At 43.8% G+C, this 20294-nt stretch overlaps 1 protein-coding gene across 2 annotated transcripts in view; it reads right to left on the bottom strand.

Annotated features, from left to right (window-relative positions):
- HTR2C (5-hydroxytryptamine receptor 2C) overlaps positions 1-14727 on the bottom strand; it is a 203931-nt gene extending 189204 nt beyond the window's left edge. For both annotated transcript variants that reach the window (XR_007379615.1, XR_007379614.1), the window contains exon 1: positions 14001-14727. The gene's annotated coding sequence lies outside the window, so the exon portion shown is untranslated. The remainder of the gene's footprint in view (positions 1-14000) is intronic.
- Between the last annotated feature and the right edge of the window lie 5567 nt (positions 14728-20294).

Here is a 20294-nt window from a genome sequence, read left to right as displayed (position 1 = left end):
ACCGTTTTCTTTCATCTGCCCAATTACTGCTCTTTGTTCAACAGATTCCAATTCAAAAATAACAGCGTTAACTGGTTTTCAGAAATCCCATATTCAAGACAGGACATTCTTAATTTCTGAGCTCTTTGTAACTTCTCTATTTGTAAAGACACGTGGGCTCAAACGTGACAAGTCTGAAGTACGATGGTTCTTGCAGGGAAAGGCTGGACACTGCTATGCAGAAAGCTTGCAGTCATTTCTCAGCTCTGCCAAGGCGTTTAACCTAGGCATAACATCCAATCTTCCCATGTCTTAGTTCACTATTGTTAAATGAGGTTTGGATAATCATCCCTCCTTTTGGAAAAGACTTGCAATAAAGGCACAGTGGGTTTGGTGAGGCTATGGATCTGTATGGGGTTCAAGTCCACAAACCTTGCACCTCCATAATTTCAAGACAGGTTGGAAGGCAAATGGCCCTGAGCAACCTAGACCAGCTCTCAGTATTGCATGGCCTGAACATCACTGAACAAGCAGCACGTGCTGGCATAAGAGATGTATGAATTACTGATAATGTCCAGAGCTACTGTCTAGTGGGCCACCAAGAACATTCAGCTCAAATGCACAGAAATACATAATAATGCTTCCTATTTTGAAGTTTGGCTGTTAGAGGAAAGAACCCTGGCAAATGTATAATTTTGTGTAATTTCACTTGGATGCTTGCTGTAATAGCAGTAGTATTTATGACATTGTGAGTCATACCCATACACTCCTCAGATAGCAAAGACACTATTATCCACACTATTTAAAAACAGCCCTTACACAGGAAAATATCCCACTAAAGTCAAAACCTGCTTATTTGCCTTCAACTGCAGACGTAGTCTATAAATATGTACTACTTCTCTACATACATGTGTCACAGCCATGAAAGGCCTACAAATAAGTGTGTTATAAAAAGGAGAATTGTCAACATTACGAGAAGCACCTTCTAGTAATTCTTGTTTAGATCCTGCTATAAAAATAGACAATTCAATTAAATTGCTGCCTTATTATAAGCACAGAGAAACTGCTGTCATGCAAAAATTAAATCATAAAACAAATCCCCTCAAAAAAAAGAAAACCAACATTCAGAACGCAGTATTCAGAGCCTCTTGCCCACATTTGTGTGTTTTGGATTTCATGCCTCGATTCAGCACTGTTAATAACCACACAGTGTGAACTTGAGTAGTAAGATATTTGTTCTGATGGATCAGTGTCTTGATTCAAGCCCTTCAGTAGCTGGGGACTCTTGGTCCACCTCAACTACTTCAGCTGCACAGATCAGCATTCAAAAAGATGCTGTTACATATGTTCAAAGGATTGAACAAGATGCAGCATAAATATTATACAGCTTTTATTCACTGAATCCACATACAACTTCCCTTTTTCATATCCTTCTTCCTTGCCTGCAATCATCATTCACATAAAAGTCACTAACTTGGGAAAATACTTCATCTGGAGATGCTACATTCTATGACTGCCTTTAAAACTCATCCAGAAATGGAAAACCGCATGGATTAAAATAATCAACCTTTCACAGAACTCAGCTATGAACAGTAACTGCCCCGATACCCAGGAAATAGATTACAGAATCTGCAAACATTGAACGCTCTCAAAAGCTTTTCTGATAACCGAAGAGCTGTTCATAGATAATTTTGCCTCAGAGCTCATTAAAGATGTAGCACATTTTCAGATTTCCATATACATCACCACTGCCATGGCAATGAGTTTCTATATAGCACACCAGGAATCGCTGTTATAAAAGACAGAAGCAACAGTTCCAGGCAGCAATTTCTCAGTGGATTTTTAATCTTTTCAGGCATCAACATCTATGTTTGTGCAGAAACAAAAATGCAGAAAGCAATATCTCCTGCCCAAAAGGAACTACCCTTTCCTAACATCTAATAAGACTTTTCTTCTGTTTCCTCTGCAATCAAATATTATATCATTCAGACTAACCTGATCCTATATAATCATACCAAGATTTTCAAACTTGACCCCTCTGCTATTCCATCTTCAAAAGGTCTGCTGCCATTACAAGACACATCCAGCCCCCTCGGGCACTTCTCACACCACTGGGAGTTTCAGTGTTCGATTTAAGTGTTTTCTCACTTTTCCTCAATCACCCAGAAGCAAAAAAGAGGTCCTTGAGTAACATGTAATGAAAGAGCAAATCCACCTCAGTACGCACAGCTTTGTCACAGAAATCTCAAAACAATCAAGAGATGAATACAGCTCTGTAATTATTATTCACAAAGTGTTTCCTGTGAGCTTTTTGCTTGTCTCTGGGAGATACCATCTTCTACACCAGTGTAAGAACACTGCAAATCCATTTGCAAAATCCATTGAGGGCTGCGAATTCATCTTTGCTGGGGGCAGTGATGCGGCTGATAGTTCACTCCTGATCACAGTTATGTCTTTGTGGGTCTGGAATCCACAAACTAGGACGCAGCCTATACACAGAAGCGTTGATTCATGTGTAGAGTGACAATACGAAGAGAATAAAACTGGATTTTCTGTTGTTGTTTTTGTTATATTTTGTTATATTATATACATATTGAGATCTTTCATTTGGATTCTGGATTTAGTCCCTCCTTCAGCCACAGCTAATAACCAAGTGACAAACAGAGCACGTCAGATCCGTATTGGAAAACGCTGCGCCCAACTTTGGTGTTTGCCTTACAGCTATGGCTGGTCACTTCTCCAAGATTCATCCCTAACATCAGGCACGCTGAAAAGTGACATCCATGAATATTGCACAGATGACGTATTTCTGAAACAGGCACAAAAAACAGCTCAGATCTCACCTCTCTGCATCACCCCTTTTTATATATGCCAGTGTCAGAGCCAAGAGATGTTCATAGCTGATCGTGTTAGCTGTACTGATCAGGCAGGTTCATTAAGCAAAGCATATGCTCACTACAACCTGATCAGCCTCTGCCTGGGAACAGATATGTAATCACAGGAGGCCTGCCACCAGCATAGCATCCTCAGCAACACAGCATGCAAGAAAATCTTTTCCCCTTCCAGTACATCAGTGTTGCAAAAGCAGTGAAGAACTCTGAGATTAGCACACTTTTGCTCTGCATCATTTTGCAAAGCTCAGTATCCTGCGCTTTGGACTCAAACAATAAAAAGTAAATACACCTGCATTTCAAACTTTTAAGAATTCGTGAGCTTCAGCTCTTTATATCCATTTAAGGAGTGGCGATGCTGAGCTGCCCGTTGTAGAGACAATAGCTGGTGGTTTGGATAGAGTAAAAAAAAGTCTGATTTTAAAAAAGGGGGGGAAAAAATGCAAGATGTGTGATTGCAGTTATGAAACAAGAACCTGCTCGGTCTGTTTGCCCCTGCCCAGATGTCTCGTTACCTGGTTCAACCATAGAACATCTCCCACGTGCTTTTACATGGCAAGGTATTTCACACCCCCTAAGATACACTTCTGAAAAATCTCTATCCTTCAAAATAGTATTTCCTGAGAGGTAGAGAGAGAAGAGAAGGGAGTTGCAAGCCCAAGCAGATTAAAAAGCAATGGAAGAGATGCCATAGTATATACAGAGCTTACTGCCTCAGTAGGGCAGAAGGAAATTCATTCTCCTGGGTGGGACTTCATTTGCCATGACACATCTGAAAGAAACAGGGAAAAATGGTACCCTTACACACAGCAATACCTGGGAAAATCAATTGGAAGCCCTAGATGAGGCAGGTGTCTCCAGCCCATTTTGGGCAGACTAAATCAACGCCAACTATACAACAGGAGTCAGAGAAGTTAAAAGAGAATCATCATAAAAATGACAGCCAGCAGCAGCCAGGGACAAAGTTTAAATCTCTGGTTAATGGTGTCTATTTCTTTCAGGGCTCAGCACAGACTAAAACGTTTCACCTCACCTTGGAAAAAAATACTGCTTCCAGGCTGCAGGAAGGACTTCATCCAGCATTCGCATGGGCTAATGCTGCCGATAAAGAAAGCAACCTTTCACCATTGCTATCCAGCTTTGCTCTCATTCACATTCCAATAGTTAAAACACTAGAAAAAAAATGCACTTTATCTTTTGAAATATATAAAGGAGCTCTTGAAGGTACTAAGATTTGGTTTTGCATCATGACATGTGGACCACCATGGTCCACAGCAAATGGTTACTCCACTCTAATCCAACTACATTGGCAGGTAGCACAAGGTTGACATTCTAGCGAGGGGTTTTACAACCTAATGTTCACACAAACAGGGAGAAACCTTTAGAAGAATAAAAAGCAGAGGCAATAACTGCACAGTCTGAACTGTTTTTGTATTATCTTTTGGCATATTTATGATTTCATTTAATACGAAGTTGGGAGATTTCTGTTTGTGACATTTACTTTTATTCAGCTCTTAGAGAGAGTTACATTCTTTTCTATGCACCGTATCAGCATTAACAAATTCTTAGAGTAATATCTGCATAATACTGATGTCCTTGCTCACCAGCCTGACTTGAAACGTGACCTGCATTAACATCACCTGCTTTCCATCATGGTGAGGGGGAAATACACCACTGGGCCATACTTAAATACACTACATAGGCACAGGAGCCCCTACTGCTGAGATACCCATTAAGAACAGAATGAATCAATCCAAACTAAAAACATGCCTAGATGTTCTTAATCACAGCATCTTTGTTTTGAAGAACACTAATGTTAAAATATCTAAGGCTTGAACGGTATTAAGATTTCTAAGAGAAATACTCCACAGCCCAAATAGAGCACATATTTTACTTAAATTAGCATTACACCTAAGAGCTTTAGCACATATTTTCTTCTCAGACAGTACTTATTACTTTGTGACTACTTGGTATCACCCCTAAATAACACTGTCACTGGCTAAATACATAGAATGTGCTGTACTTATAGATGAGTTATACTGACCTAAAGCATCTATCAGCAGGCATATTTTTGCCCCAAGTCTCTAGATACGGCTTGCTTCTGCATCAAAGAAATTCTAAATCCCAGGCAGAAAAGCACATTAGCTAATTTACATAGACAATCCTGAAGCATGGCACGCACGGCTCAGCACAAAGTCAGAAACCTCCATCCAGGAAAGGCTCAGTGAGGTCTTCACCTACCTGTCCTGAGCATCCCCTAAAGCCACTGCCAGGATCACCTGGCAGAACTCACCACAGGCACTGCTGGGAGTAGAGAAGAATGTAGGCAGAAAGATATTGCCCAATCCTATTCAACAGCCACATGGTATGCACTGGAGTGGTTGGAGCTGTAGAGATTTATGGACTCATCTGTTTTGAGAGAATGGCCCTTACTCTCTTATGGTGAAGCCAAACAGCAAAGAGAGGTACTGAAGGCTTGTCATGTCAACAGGAATGCTTCTGACTTCCTGTTAGTCTTGTATATATTATCCTAAGAAAGAACCAAGGACTTCTACAAGCTAGCAATGAAAAAAGCAACAACCACAATAAGAAAATATACTGGGTGAAGAAAACTTGACTCAAAATCCTCATACCAGTAAATCTGACCACCAGCTGAGGTTAAATCCAACTGTGGTGTGTCGGCTGCTGGATGGTAACAGTCAAAGTGGACAAGTGATAATTAGATGTCCAATGTCTGTTTGGGAGTTGGCTGTGATTGGTTGGTTTGCTTTTCTTGCACTAGAAGAGTGCAAGAGATATTAATACTCTTTGCACTGTATAACAACCGCTTATCCTCTTTCTGTTTATTTGCCAGAAATACATATAAAGCATGTGTGTGTGTGTATAGATGTACAGTAACAATGTGGTGTCAACACTTATATCACACCGTTAAAATGACAGTGAAATAAGACTACACTGCACACCATCCCCAGCAGTACAATGGTAACCAAAGAGTAAAAGAAAGAAAAATATTATAACATCCAACAGCTTAAAAACAACAAAACACTTTTCCCATTTAGCCTGAAAAATGCCCTTAAAGAGACTTCCCTGTAACGTTACCACATGTTTTTCTTGCTTTAGCACAATTCAGCCAGCAACTGATGGATTTGCAGCAGCACCTCCAACACATCATCTTCTCTACCTCTGTCAGCACGCACCTGGCCCTGTTTCCCCAGGGCTCAGTGGTGCTCACTCACTTGCCCATGGGGGCAAGCATGCCAGACACCTGCAATCTCTCCATAAGCAGAGTGGGACCGTGCTTGTGCCTCTCCCTCCCCTACACAGCCATGATTTTTCCACTCTCAATATCCCACTTCCCGCTACATCTGCTGTGTTATAAGGATTTCACCACCCCAAAAAACCTCCAAGGGAAAGAAATGCAGACTATTCCATCAGATGCAAAGAGCCCTGCAAACGACCTGCTGAGAAACGAGCGTGGCACTGCCGTAGCTTTCAGTGCTAAGCAAAGCAAAGCAAGGAGAGGGCAGCAGCTACGTGAGAAAATTTGCCACCTTGTAAAATTATCCTTTCCTCACCCACATGGTTTTAGGCATTATAACCCCCACTGGGCTGTGCATAAACACATTCACAACACAGTCAGGCATACGTGATGCTGATCGCTGCTGGCAGGATATATTAGGGTTATTATATTCTCACCCTGTTTCTTGTATTCTTCTCTAAGCATCTGCTGTTTGCCACTGTTGGAGACAGGATACCAGGCTGTCAGTAATTGTTATGTCAAAGAAATAAATGGACCATACAAGGGGAAAAAGGGATAAATAAAAGGATGACAAAAAGGGTGGTTAAAAAAAAAAAATAGTTCAGGTGGAGTCATACTGAGATCCAAAGATAAGGGGTGCTGAAAAAGTAAGAAATAGCAGGGCTAGCACTAAGGGTACAGAAAATAGAAAACAGCATGCAAATCATTTGCAGCGACTGGAGAAGGAAAGGTTTTATTCCATTTTCCTGCTTGAAGTACTTATAGCTCAGGAGAGGAGCAAAGGGAAATGATAACAAAGCTAAAGAAAAGAGCTGGAGGCCAGCAGTGAGGAGCTGAACTGGAGCATTTATGACAGACACCAAGGGAATACTTGAGTCCAGCAGTTGTAGGCAGACAGGATAGTTATCCTGGCAATTACAGGCTCCCCAGATCGAAATCACAAAGGAATGGCTTGATAACTGAACTCATAATTTCATTACTTTCTTCTCATTCCTCAAGCGCCAGCAGGAAACCCAAAGTTAACGAAAAGTCTGGAGAAGTAGAACAGTGCTCAAACAAAACATGTAATTTGCTTTGTCTTGGGTGTTCTTAAGAAGACCTGAACAGCAATAGAAGTCTGATAAATCTCTCCTGGAGAATATCACCCAATGGGCATCAGGAAGGGGAAAGCAGCAGAGATGGTCACGTCCTCAGGGCACTCTGCGTCTGCACAGCATGGGAAGCCCGTCAGCCCTGCTAGATAATCCTGACATGATTTTTAATGCATTTAATAGAGCAGGTTGTGGGAATAAATATAGCAGCTGTGCTCACATTGCAACTCGTATTTTGCTAACAGCTTGGTGACACACCAAGTACTGTAATAATATCATTACAAGAAATTACAACGGAACACTAAAAATCACTGATAATCAGCAAGATGTGGTTTTAATGAGGAACAATCAGTGAATGGAGGTGCCTTTAACTTGGCCTACAGAGAAATGTTTTGCAGCCCATTGCAGCTCAGTACCTGCTTAATGGTAAATAGGGTCAGACTTGAATGACTGCAGACAAACAACTCAGTTCTTTCCTGCTAAAGATCGGGCATTTTAACACAGCAAAAGACAAGACTGCTCATCTAGAATCAAGGAATGCTGTGCTGGATGACTTATCCCACTTGCAGGGAACTGCGTGTTTGAAATCACAGACTTAAGCACATATATAGGAGTAATGACAGATAAATAGCACATGGTGTCCTAAGGTCAGTAGCTGCAGGAGCTAATGACGCCCTTGGATGTTTGAAGAGAGCCAATTTTGTCCCAGATTAGAAAGGTGATGCTGTTTCTGCGTATGGAGTCAACAAGAACGTTAGCAGAGTTCTGCTGTCCCAGAATGCAAACCTCTGAGACCCACAGCTCAAAGATGCCCCAGAAAAAAAAAGAAGAAAAAAAAGGGGGAGGGAAATGTAACATGATTTAAGTGTCTGAAAACAGACTGCATGCAAAGAGTTTAAACAAAATCATTTAAGCAAAAAAGAAGGCTGAGCAACGTTTTCCCACAGCACGTGAAATGATTTTTATTAGCAGCAGCCTCCTTAATTAAGGAGAAAAAGGCAGAAGAAGATTTAACATATGGAGGAAGGAAATAAATTCCAATTGGAGATTTTAATTTTTTAAAGCACTAGAAATAATTACTCACCAAAGCAACTACCCTTAGGACACATTTGAGTCCCAGTGATCTGCACTCTTTAATCAAGGCTGAATATGCTTCTGAAAGGCGAGAAGAAATTGCTGGATAACATTTTCTATACCCTGTGTCACCAGTTGGTCAAACTACATGATCCTAACAATCACTTTGGTCTTCTGAAAAATCTAGGCAATCACAGAGCATTTGCCATATTCTGTGGCACAGTTCAGAGTTATGGGCTTACACTGGGTTTTATATTTGCATATGATTTTAGAAACAGAGAAAGCAGCAATTAAAATGGGTAGGTTATTAAGGCAAGAGTCCTCTTTGATGCAGACATATCTGCATTCATTGCAGCTTTCAACTACGGTTTTACTGCCATAAGCCAAGCACATAAAACTGGGTACCATAAAATAAAAAAAATACAGGCTTTTCCAAATAGGACCCATATTAAAATTAAACCATAACTGTAAGAGTTTTCAATAGATCTACAATTGTCCCCTTTAGAACCATTAAAATTGCAGTCTTTCAGATAACAATGTCCACAGTAGCTGTTTGCAAACCACTATATACATTAAACTGTAGATAATTAATATGCTTCTGTAATTTTTTCATCCTTTGTAAGCAATAGCTATTATAAAATACACATCTGCCCAGAGCTTCCCAAAAGTTATGCTGAAAAAGAACATAGCTGGGCATTCATGGTTAAATGTTGCATGAATGTTGCTTAGCAGGCAAAAAAAGAAACCCACTTCTAATTCCACATTTTGGCTGTTACAAGCCTACTGGGTAAACCTCAATATATAATATTTCACGGGACAGATCTCATGCTACCATTGTTTCCTCTGCAATAGCAACTGTCTACATACAATGGAGTAGGTGGACAAGGTTGGGGAGCTTTGAGGAGCAAGGCAGCAGCAGGAGAGCTGCAAAAAGGCCACCAACACAAGTGTGCATCAACAGCATCAGCCTCTGAACCCACGGATTTCCCTGCTTCATTTCCACCATTACATGTGGAGTGCATCTGGAAAATCTTTTAATAATAATCTTTTTTTAATTGCTCTTTAGGAATGGAGAGGAGGAATGACAACTTGTAGCTTTTGTCAAAAACCATGCATTTACCATCAAGTCGTAAGGTCACAGTGGGGATGCCTGCATACAAAGCAGGCAATTGCAACACATACTCTACAGCCACACTTGCTCATAGCAGCCAAAGAAGCTCAAGTTCCATAGAGGAGTGTAAAACGTGAAGGCTCAGATTCTGCCTGGCGCTCCTTATTTCCAGCAAACCTGTCCAAGGAACCTGGAACAGCCCAGGTGGACTCTGAGCACTGGCTGGATTAGGGCTTAACCCTAATATGCTGCTGCTGGGATGTTCATCCCAACCAGTGCCACCACTGTAACCCAAGCCAGACTAGCAGACTAAGTGCACAAGTGGTGCAGATGGGGCATTTCCAGCTGTGATCCATCTTCTCTTACCTCAGACTTCTAAAACAAGCAAGGTTAATTGCTCCCACTGAGTGCCTTCATCCTCAGCTGTAAGAAAAATCTAAACAACCAACTCCAACATAAACGTTTGCAGTATCAGTTTAATCCCTTACTGTCTTTCAGTGCCGGGTAATTACATCCATAACGACCACTGAGATCTTCCCTGATGTCACCGCCTCAGAAATTAAGTTGGGACAGAATGAGAAGAAGATCAACTTTGCCACGCAGCTCACAAACGAGCTGAAGTTTTGATATGCAACCACCTCCCAGCTCTAGTCTGCCAATTCTGTGCAGAAACCATAGGATTCATCCAACATTTATAGTGAGGAGGGGGTATTTCATGTCATTTCTCTAATGTTTGTTGAGTTTGTTGACTTATAGACAGAGAGTGCAACTCGACAGCTGAGCCACGTATCATTTCTACTCCTGCTGCATTACACAGAAGCGTGCACAGCACAACCCATGGCATCTGAACAAAGGTAGCGAGATCTTTGGCCATGTGCCATCACAGCTCTATAGTAAAATCACAGTCCCTCAAACCTTTTTATGATCTCCAATTATCACAGCGTTTGCACTGGGCTGATGGCTCGGATTAATCTGATTTTTAAAATTTACAGCGTTTATTTAGGATTAGCAGCAACAACGATAACGTTTGAAGGAAGAAGGAATAGGACAACATCTGCCCTAAAATGGGGAGCAAGCAGGGGGGAGGAAGGAAATCAGTCAGAAGTTTAAAGATATTCTCAACAGTAACTAACAGCCAAAGAGAATAACCTTCCTGAACAATACATGATAGGTAGCAGCTGCCTCTCATCTATGGATGAAAAGTCACTTGATAGTATTGCATCTCAAAAGTATTCTTACTTTGATATGGTGAAAAACCCTCTCCACAATACAGGTCCCTTCCTACAAATTTTCTAAGCGATTAAACCCTAGCACTCCATTTCGACTTTTATTGCCTTTCAGACTGGTGAGAGCCACATAATGATTCATCATTAAAGTAATCTTTAAGCAGCTTTGTTCCTATTTGCTGCTATATATATTAAATAGAAATTGCTCTTTGAATTCACCTCTAAATTCGGACTCAATTTCTTTTTTTTTTATCTAAGAGGAATGGTATCTCCAGTCATCATCCGAATGCAGCAAAACAAGAAAGCCTTTTGCATAATATAAATATCTGCATTCACTACGAGGAGGCTGATGCCACCACCTACTGTGAACACGTTTTATAAGTGGTTCAAAGCCAGAGACTTCAACTGCAGCAGCTCAATCTCTTAAAGACTCCACTCACTATCAAAACAGCATTTTTACCTTTGACTCAACAGGTGCTGGCCCACACGCTTTGACCACCTGTAGCTGGTTTCCAGGCAGCATCCAAAACGTAAAAATGAAATGGCTGCTGGAAGACTGCAGGCACCTAATTACTGAGCTTCGTTTATCCCCCCGCAGAAGCCAGGAAAATCACCCCCCAGCAAGCAGTTCCTGAAAATTCATCGTTTTCCCACTGCACTAATCTGTCATCATGCTACACGCTGCCTGTGACCGATGAGCAGATGCTACTGGCAAGCCTTCGCAGTGCAGCACAGGATGAGGCCAGGCCTTTGCTTCAGAAGCAAACCTCACAGGGATCCCAGGCCGGCTGATTCCAGGCCACTGCTGGACCCAAATGAACATTCAACTCTGCCATTGTACAGTGGAGTGATGGCAATGGGCATCTCATACATGGGCCACGCTGAGCATCCTGCCCTTGGTCTTCGAGTCACACACTTTTGTGACTCATGGACCAGGGGATGTATCACAGTACAGCACACCTGACACACAGTGTTGATCACCCCTCATTTAATAAATTCAATTGTAAAAAATCACCATAATTAACTTCAGCAAACAGCTCTTGACATCCATATAATTAGGAGTCTAATGCAAACTCCTGTTCAAAAACACAATTTAGAAATAATCAGGAGGTCAAACGTAGCATTTTCCTTCCCTAAGTAGGTAAGAGTACAGCTATGAGGTACATATTCCCCCACTCCTACCTTCAGCCTATGTGAACAGGCTCCAACAGTTTGTTGCTTTAGCAGAAGTACTTGATGAAAAATGCACTTGCTGGAACAGGGGCAGGACAGCCAAAACTGCTGCTGTCCAGCAAGCACCAAATTGGTTCTGAATTTTGAAAGCACGTTTGTGAGAAACATTTTGCTTTAATTCAGCCAGCTCTAATCACCATTCTGCCTGGCTGCAAATAGCAATAAGTAGGATGACTACCATGTAATTTCTCTAGTGTTTCCTGCACAGGTAATTTGGTTATTTAACACTCATCACGTTTCATAAACGCGTTTTTATAGAGAAGCCATTCAGGTGGCTTTATACCAGCACCAACCACACGGCTAAGATTCTCCACTGGGTGTTCACAGATTTGTATTTCCACCTCTGAGTGAAACCAGGAGATTTTTCTCCCCTTTGCAGGAGATGTGTGCGTTGCTATGGAGCGCTGCCACCCGGCTCTGCCACATTCTTGGGAAGCAAGGAACCCTCCTTTGCAGGACAGAGAGGAGCAGCTGCTCCCCAGGCATCACTGCAGCCTCCCTCCCCTGCAGGGGTTGTAGCTTCTGGTGTCATAGCAGCAGCAAAGCCACTCCTGCTGCTCTATCACCAACACAGAGGTCCTGCAGAGCAGCAGAGGTCTTTCCTATCAGATCCCAAAGGAGGCTCCACGAGTGTCATCCTCTTGCAAAATGAGCGTATTCTTTCCTGCGTTTGGCCCCAATTTGCTGGTAAGAAGAGATTTTCCTGAGCCTTCCCTGTGAGATGGGTCAGAGATGACTCAAGCATGGCACAACAGTCTTGGGAAGTTCAGGAAGCAACAACAAACGCTCTGAGCTGTCAGCTCAGGTGGCAACACAACGCAGTCAGGAAGCCCCGACCAAAGACAACAAGAGTGACTAAAATGTTTACAGTGAACATGACAACTCTGCTCTTTCCCCCCCCTGCAAAGAGTGCAGTTTTAACAAAATCTTTTCTTCTACAATGCCACAGAAACACTTCTGGAACAGTTTCACAGCAATGGCACTGTTGGCCGTGCTATTTCCATAGACCTGCAATGCCAGAAATGCGCACAAGCCTCTCACCATGTGACACAAGCACATAACCCAGGCAGTGCCCACCCATTCCACATGGTCAGGTCTCATTGGCAGGATCCGTGATGGCTTGCTCAGAAGCCAACATGCAAACACACACACATACAAGTTAGCCATGAACACTGGTATCAAATCAGTACCCAGTGCACACCACTCTGCTTTGTCCAGGAGAAAATGTATGAGAACTTTCAGCTCAGTCTTTACAGAGCAAAGCACCCACTGGAGGTCTCAAGAGAAGCCAAAATGTACGGTCTGATGGTGAGAAAGGCACAGCCTAAGCTGCTGCTGGTCTTGAGAGAGACTTCTCCATCCTTAGCAAGCCTGAGGAAACCTGATGTTGAAATTTGTTGGCAATAGCAGTTTTTCCTCCCTAGCTATCAGTGCAAACATTATAATATCATTATAAAATAGCTTCAACTAAACGTTGCAGGTAGTAAAGCAGTTAGCAGAGATGAATAGAGCTCCTCTTCACAGAACTGGGAAAGCAAAGCACACAGACTCAGGCAACTCCTAAAATGCATTTCTTTTTCTGCTTCCAAATACCAAAGTCATCCCTTAGAACCTTCACATCCCCTCTCCCTCAGTGCAGAGCACCTCTCTTTCCCTGTTAGTGTAATCTCACTCCTCCAGAAAAAAACATCTCCCCTTCCAGCAGCACTTTGTCTGCATGTGGATGCCCACTGTCCTCCCCACGACCACGGGAGCAGAATTCAAGGACCTGTAGAGCACACTGTATGCCTGGCATCTGAACCGAAGCATAACCCCTCGTGCTGCAGCCAGTCCCTTCCAAAGGTCACGTCAGTGTGAAGCAGAGCTCCCAGGTGCATTTCACAGACCAAAGCAAGTTTGTTCCAATTAAGCGCAACAACTTTATTGCCAGGCATAAAAGGTATCCCTAAGGATACCCTATGCCCTCCTTCCTGCTCCAAGCACAAAAAACACAGACACGTATTTCTGTCCAGCTTCAGGCTGCAAACTGAAGCTGTTTCCCACTGAAATGCATTTTGACAGCATAGCCCAGGACGAGGAGAGAACTATACCCCGCAGACAAAGCTCACGGCGCATTGCACAGGGAGCAGCACCTACCTCACTGAGCCAGCAGAGCCTGCAGGTCAACATAATTCCTCGTGGATGGAGACATTCACCCCAGACATAAGAGCAGGGGCTCTGCTGCCAAGCCCAGCACTTCGGACACACCAAGAAAGCATCTTCTGCAAGCAGCGCGGCTCCTGACACACACCGAGCAGCAGCGGCAGCAGCCTGGGAGAGCAACAGCAGTTGAATTGCTGCACATGTATCTCTGCAGATTATTTCCTGCTCGAACACTTGGCGTAAAGGCAGATGCTCTTAACCCTCTGGAGGCCTGTGACTCTGTCCTCCACTGGCAGGGACAAATGAAATACTCCAAGTACTCCGTAGCGAGGCTGGAAGGAAACAAGCGGAGATGCCCAGGACATCCTCCGAGAAGCAGTCCCAACCTGGAGTTAGTTGCAGTCACTTTGGGAACCAAGCAATCCCACGGAAGCCCAAAGCATCCCCTGGCAGGCACCGCACAGCTCCCACTGCATCGCCACAGCAGAACACACAGCTCCCAGAGGGGCCAGCATGTCAGAGGCCACAGCCACAAAGACAAGGTGAGGAGGTAAAGGACACGGTGGTATCACTGACACTGGGACACACAGGGCTCCTGCCCCCAGCACACAGCTCTGTTGTCCATCAGCCACAGGCACCCACGGCGTGGGCAAGCACACACACTGTCCTGCCGGCACAAACAGCGCTCAGCCACGGAGCTTCAGTGCTGCTCCCTCCCTCTCACAAGCTGCGAATGTGACTGGAAAGCATGGCTGAAAAACATGCTACAATTAACAGGAGGGAGGGGGATACTATTGCTCTCCTGCTAGTCTTAAAGGCACACTGCTCACATGAGACTGCTGGAGATGCGGATGGCTGCAGCTCCCACCCAGTGTCTCAGCCAAAGCCCAGAAGGAGCTCTGTTGGCTCTGGGCAAGGATACAGCCCTATGGGGAAAGAGAGAGCCCCTCAGCCTGGAGGGAAAGGAATAGCAGGCCTGGCCCCCGAGCTTCCACATCAGGGCACAGAAATGAGGCCTCCCTCATCTCCAGGATCCAGCTAAAGCCATCAGCCAGCAGGGATGCTTGTCCCCATCCCAGTGCAGCACAGCTGTCACTACACCACACACATCCCTGCCCCATATACACACAGCCACTGTCCCTGCCTGCACCCCACAGGGCAAGGAGAGCACAGAGCATCCCACAGCCTGGTGCCCTTCTTCTGGACCTGGCAAGGTGCAATCAGCAGTGCCGCTCCCCACAGAGATACCTGCAGCATCAGGAGGTGCAGCTCTGCACCCTGATGCCGTGCAAAATGGATCTCCCTTCTGTAACACCTCTGTGAGCTGTGAGACACCTCAACATGCTGCTCAGGCTGCAGTCAGCTCTACCTGGCCACAATGTCTGCTGCTGCAGCCATCTCCCACCCACAGCCCAGCAGGGCACCAGCCAAAGGCCTCACGCTCCCTTTGCTGGTACCCCCCTCTGCATTCTTTCAGACATCATTATGCCCCTCAACGTATCATAATTCAGACCTAACACAAGACATTCGCTCCAACACACGTCAGGCCTTTTCCACCCCCACAGCAGTAGTATCTGAAACACCCCTTACAAGTCTGTCAAAAAGGGAAATTACCCTATTAGAGACGTGCACTTGTGTTTCCTCAGCAGTGTTGCTGCCACATACAGGATGCTTTTCCAAGCAGAACTGAGCCGAGTGAAGCTCTGGACCTGGTTGAACTGCCTTGAGTCACACAAGGTCACATTAATGCCTAGGATTCTCCAAGCCCACTGCAGGTCCCAAATTAACTCAACTGCTACCTTCCTTCATTATCATTAGCAGCAGCGTAGACAATTTAACCTTAGCAATGACAAGACAAATTACTAGGGTGAAGCAGCTTCAGGTTAAGCACAGTTTAACTTCAGGCTTTTCTGAAAAACTGTCTGATAGAAAAGGAACAGACCTCATACTTTTGGCACAGAGTCAGTGAAATGTTACCTGACGCAAATGCACAGCGCAGCATAATAAATAGCTGCTTTCCTGTAGTGCTGGTGCAGAAGGTCTATTAAAATACAATCATTCAATGAGACAAATTCCACACAAATATCACTGCTTCCCAAGCCACGCAGCTTCGTGCAAATATACCACAGGGAATTAGTTCAAATTTTTCTTTATTAATCACTAGTGTCTTAAGGAGAAGCGAGGCCTTTTGACACCAGACCTACAAACACACGTAAGTAGTCAACAGAATGCTGGCAGAGACACTTAAGGCTTTACACTCTTCAAGATTTTCCCCTGTGTATCAAAGTTCAAATTTGCTCCACAGAGCACAGCTGAGGGTTTCTCAAGTAGGAGGCTTCATGAACTGTGTCAGATTAGTAAGCAAACACAGCGCAGTGACCACCAGCACATCCTTACAGGCACCTGTCCTGAAGTGCAGCAGAATAGAAAGAAATATCCTACTATGTACAGGCTTCTTCTTTTTTATTATTTACGTTCAAGGCCTCACTGATCAATCAAAATTAAATTCACTGGAAAAGAGTGCATAACAACTGTAATCATCATTTGATCTTGTTATTTCATTGTGTGTAATAGCAATCTAACACGAAAACGCTAGGGTCACATCTTACCATCAGCTACAAGATCTGTACGTGATGCACATGTGTGAGGATACAAGTGGGCTGTACTTAGCACAGTGAGTACATTATCTCTTTGATTCAGGGCAATAAGAAACATCTTTTTCTTACAAACGAGCACAGGGAACACGAGATGTTGTGAAGTGTAACATAGAAAGCTGAATCACTGAAGACCTGATGCAGTGGTTGGCAATGCTGCCATGTCAAGGAGGTTGGAACTGAATGATCTTTAAGGTCCTTTCCAATCCAAGCCATTCTATGGTCTACAAACTTCAAGACCTGAAGTTTACTTCGTAGCTGCATTAATCTGTACATTCGACTAGAAATATATGTTCCACTTAATGCACTCAGCTCTTCACAGAAAGGAAAACAGTTAAAAAAAAAAACAACTCTTCTTGAAGGCATAAACGTACACCTAAAGCAGCACAGCCACAATTAAATGGGTTTTTAAAAGAGAAACTTGAAAGTCAGACACCGAAACACAGCTATCCAAAACTTATAGATTCACAGTCTTACCTAAATTCCTACCCGATACACTGTAGTTAACGATGAAAACTGTATAGCCTTCTGAAACTCAAACACCTCATGTTGTGGATGTGTCCATGTTGAGGGCTACACCTAACGTATAAAACAAACAAGCTGGCCATGAGACAGCAGGCACATGCAAGAGCATCCAGGTGAGCAGCCTGTTGATCTTGCTGGGACTACATAAGAAATAACAGCACTAGAGTAAATGGTTAGCTTGGAGAGAAAAACAAAAAACCCAAACAGGGATGGGAGACAAATGGGGACTTGGAAGGATGAGGTTGTATGCACTTATGCAGGTCCTGCAAATCACCACAGCCATCTCTGCTCAGAATTCCTGCAACACCGGCCCCAACCTTCTTTGTGTCACGAAATTAACATATCCTACTGCTAAAGCTCAGCACCCGATCTCCTTATATAATTAGCCTCCTATCACACTCACAGTGCATGAAAGCCAATCTGCTTTCTAAGGAAATTGCCAGTTTTTTATGGAAGCTGGTGTTATTAACATGACGACAGCAGTTTTGTTTACAGGTTTGCACTTGTAAGTAATCAATTGCCACAACTACTATCAGCACATCCTTCAGGTGATAGGTAAGAAAATCCTTAGAAGTGGGAGAAAAGGGCTTCTGTGCTGAAAATCAATTTCAATACAATCATTTCAGACTGCTGGATGGTGACGGGGTGATGAAATTCCATGCTTGCACACTTCAAGCAGTGAAGGGACTGCATTGGTGACTATGTTGACAAGTAATGTTTTGTGGCTGAGGACGTGCTCTATCAAATAGTGCTACTGTGCTCTTTGTTATATGTTGTAGTTCCCACGGAAACAAACAGGAGGCATTACTTTTGAGCATCAGACATACTTGCCATACAGTGAGACAATGCCATAGAGCCAAACTTCTCTTTGAAAGATGCTTCACATACAGGAACAGGGAAGAATAAGGCCCAATTTTGCACTCCCTGCAAGATCATAGGTGCAAATAAATTAAGGAGATGCTGCACCAAGTCTTTCATTCCTGGGTTCCCTGCAATTACCCCTCTCCAAATTCTCTTTCAGTATCTAAGGGAACTGTTATAAAGAAGGGTTCACACTCTGTAGCAGGGTTTGTTGTGATAAACAAGAGGAAATGGTTTCAAATTAAAAGAGGCAAGATTTAGATTGGATATAAAAAAAAATGTCCATTTTCTTTCCAAAAAGGGCAGTGGGACACTGACAGGTTGCCCAAAAAAGTGGTGAGTGTCCCATCCTTCAAGACACCCAAGGTCAGGCTGGAAGGGGCTCTGAGCACCTGGGTGAGCTACAGGTGCCTCTGTTCAGTGCAGGGATGCTTTGGACTAGATGGCCTTTAAATGCCCCTTTCAACACTAATGATTCTATTATTCCCAACAGAGCCACTCACCAGTATTTGTACCACAGATCACTCTTCAGCTTTGCTCCCCATCCATGCCAGTAGCCACCCACTGAACCCTGTAAGGCGATGGAAAGCGCAGCAACAACAGCAGAGCAGCAAAGTCCTAGGCTGCAGCAAGCAGGATCTTGCTCAAATGCAACAGCCACAGCAACAAAGGAAAGAATCTGCTTACCTTCAGAAGGTCTCAGGTGCATAGGGAGCTCCAGCAAGATACCCTTGCCTCCCCTGCCAACCCTTAAATGAGGTCGGGGAAGGGGTAGATCCTGACTTCACCCCTTCCAGTCACTCAGGTACAATGCTTGCACCTGAGCTCCCTGGGCTGGCCCTGCCTTCCCACCAGGAGCTCAGTCACTGTTCAAGCAATGACTTAGCACTTCTGCTACACCTACAGACCCCTGCAGTTTAGAAACCACTGTGCTGGTTGTTAGCATTGAGCTTCCAGGCAGCAGAAGAAAGGCCTGGTGAGGGGCTCAGGTGCCACAACAGGTTAGCAGTGAGGAGTCTGAGAAGCGATGGTACAGAGCTTCAGTGTATGGAATTCTGGAAGCAAAACTTCCAGAAAAGCTAACAAAAACAGAATTAAAGGCAAGGACATTTTGAATCCTTGCACATTTATTTGCACGGTAAGCTGATAAAACTGAAGTTCATCTACGTTAGCAAAATATATTTACATTGGGAAAATGCCTTTCAGAAAAGGCATTAGCATCCAAACTGCATCTCCTCTCACTCACAGGGCAAGCCTGCTCTGCTTACCCAAGGAAATGCATGTAGATCAGAATGGGAGTTTACTTCACTTCCCTAGAAAATAGAGCTACAGGCATCAGTGACCAAAATGCCCTCTCAAACACTATATTTGTAAGACAAAAAAGAAATCCACCCTTGTAGCCTGGACTATTTACAAGGCAGACAGTAGCAAAACATGGCAAGACAATGCCTGAGAATTAAAAGATAAACTCTCATAAAAGGTGCAGCAAGAATGCTTCAGCTCCAAACTGCGAGCAGCAGATCCTGCATTTCTTGGTGCAGGCACACTGCAGCTGCAAGTACCTGAGGAAGGTAAGTAAAGCAAAGGTAATAGCTTTACTGTGAGGATAACTAGGTTAAATTGAGCTGCATTACAAAGGAGTGAGACTAAATTATTTAAACTTCCTCTCTGACCATATGTGCTGTGAATGGCTGATAAGTCGTAGGAAGAACTGCTACTTTTAGATCTCTTGACTTTCCTGCTCCAGGGCCCTTGTCTCTCCTACTGAGCAAACAGGAAAGTAATGTTTCTTGCTAGCGGGAAGCTGGGGAACATAGGTTCTGCTCCTGGCTCTGGTGCCAGCAAGATGAATTACTTCAGGCTAATCATTTAAGCTCATAACCAGTTTTATAAAAGAATCCCAACAACTCCACATGCATCTAGAAAGCAATCTGGAAAACGTCAATGCTGCACAGACCCCCCTGATGGTTTCCCAAATAGAAGTCCCAGTCCTACACAAAAAACACATGCCAATTGGAACAATTCTAAACAAATTCTTCTTCCATAACTCAGCCAAAACCTGGTAAATCTGGTTTCTGTTCAGAAGCCCACACTCACTCAGCAGCACAAGAGCAAACCCACCAAGCCTAGGCTCCCACCACCAGCTTTGCTCTTCCACTGTCACGTCCCACCCTATGGAGATCATTCTCTGATCTGCTCCTCCAATATAACCTCCAGCTCCCACAGCCCAGCTCTCCCCTGCTCTGCT

Source organism: Lagopus muta, chromosome 13, assembly GCF_023343835.1.
Source record: "Lagopus muta isolate bLagMut1 chromosome 13, bLagMut1 primary, whole genome shotgun sequence".
Classification (NCBI taxonomy): domain Eukaryota; kingdom Metazoa; phylum Chordata; class Aves; order Galliformes; family Phasianidae; genus Lagopus; species Lagopus muta.
This window is presented reverse-complemented; position numbering and strand designations above follow the sequence as displayed.